Consider the following 1880-nt stretch of genomic DNA (forward strand, 5'->3'; position numbering starts at 1 on the left):
TTATTATTATCATTATTATTATTATTATTAAGAATATAACTTTTTTTTTTGTTTAGTTACTTCTGCATAAAATAATGTCCTTTACCAGCTTTACTTAGTTTAAAGTTACGTACTTTCACGTATCATATACTATTTCATTTTTTGGAATACTTTGAAATGAGGCTTCATAATTCGAGTATTTATTTTTTGCGGACTGTTATCCTACATCTTCATACCAGTTGTTTCACCACATTTCGCCCAGCATATCCTCTGGCCTTCTGTAGGTGGTTAATCGCGACGAGATAGGTACGTTAAGTCTTGTAATTGTATCCCAAGTAATTACTGCCTTCCATAGTTGTTGTTGTCGTCTCACAACATTTTAAACCAACTAATCCTCTGGCCTGCTTTGGAAGGCAATAATTACTTGGGATAGAGTTACAAGACTCAGCATTTTTAACCGAACGTGGTTAACTTCCTAAAAAAGCCAAAGGATAAATTGGCCGAAACGTAGTGAGACAACAACAACAATAAAGATGACGATGTAGATAACCGTCCGCAAAAAATAAATGCGTTCATCTATTAGTTTTATAAAAACCTAACATAACCATGACCACAGTAATTTTCTGCACCAAAACAGAACCATTATTCAAACGATTTTCCCCTATTTCTTAGGTTATTTTGAATAAAATTTGAAAATCATATCTAGAAATAGCAGAGTTTGTATTTTTCACACTCACACACACACACACGCACACACACACACACACACACATATATATATATATATATATATATATATATATATATATATATACTAGCTAAAGTACCCGTCGTTGACTGGGTTCAAAAATAGCCTACAGAAAATGACTCTGATTTATGAAAGTATGATAGGTTATGAAAAGGAAGGGTTGTAAATTTGGGTTGAATTTGGGGGTATCAAAACCAAAGCAAAATATGATGAAAGTAAAAATAAAATAGATAAACCCCATAATTTATTATACCATACCTGTTCACACTGAAACACTTATCACAATATTCTGTGGATCTATATTAACAAACCTTGTTAAACTTCAGGTGCGAACGAACACCCAATAATTTTATTATACCATATTTCTTCAAACTGAAACATAATTATCAAAGTATACTTACGCAGTTAGATATGAAAAGTCTTTATTAAAGTGTGTGCCTATTTCCATTCTATGGAGGCCAGGCGCGAACGTAGACCCCACAATTTTATTATACCATCCCTATTTAAGTTAAAACATATTATCAAAGTATTCTTATGTACATCTATAGCAAAAACACTAGTAAACGTTTTTTTAATTTTAATTTATTTCCATACTGTGTGGACCAGGCGCAACCGCAGACCCCACAATTTTAATGAACCACTGTTCTGCTAGATCAAACATACCCATCCCTGTGTCTCGATACATCTTCTATAATTATATGCAATCAGTTTTTTAAAATAGTCAACATTATAGGAGCCTGATCGTGGCCAGACACACATACACACACAGAGTTTCAGCTTTATATATATATATATATATATATATATATATATATATATATATATATATAGTAATGTGATTGATAATTTTAAATTCACATTACAATTAAAAATTAAAAATCTGTTTCATAAGAAGGAATAACAACAAAGTCAATAATTTGTACGATCGTTTCGGAAACGATGTTTTTATTGTGAAAGAAAGCCACGGACAATAATTTTGACATATAGTTCTTTTTTAAAACAAAGTCTCCTCATCAGCAAAAGTGTTGGGTGTTTTTTTTATATGTAAAAGACACCATAATTAAACCTAGCAATTTTTTTAAGTAAGGCAGATGTATCTGGAAAAAAATAAAATAAAAAGGAAAACATTTACTTGATAAGAAAAGTAATATAG

The sequence above is a fragment of the Euprymna scolopes genome, chromosome 5 (genome assembly GCF_053919585.1).
Source record: "Euprymna scolopes isolate OS-2025 chromosome 5, ASM5391958v1, whole genome shotgun sequence".
NCBI lineage: Eukaryota > Metazoa > Mollusca > Cephalopoda > Sepiida > Sepiolidae > Euprymna > Euprymna scolopes.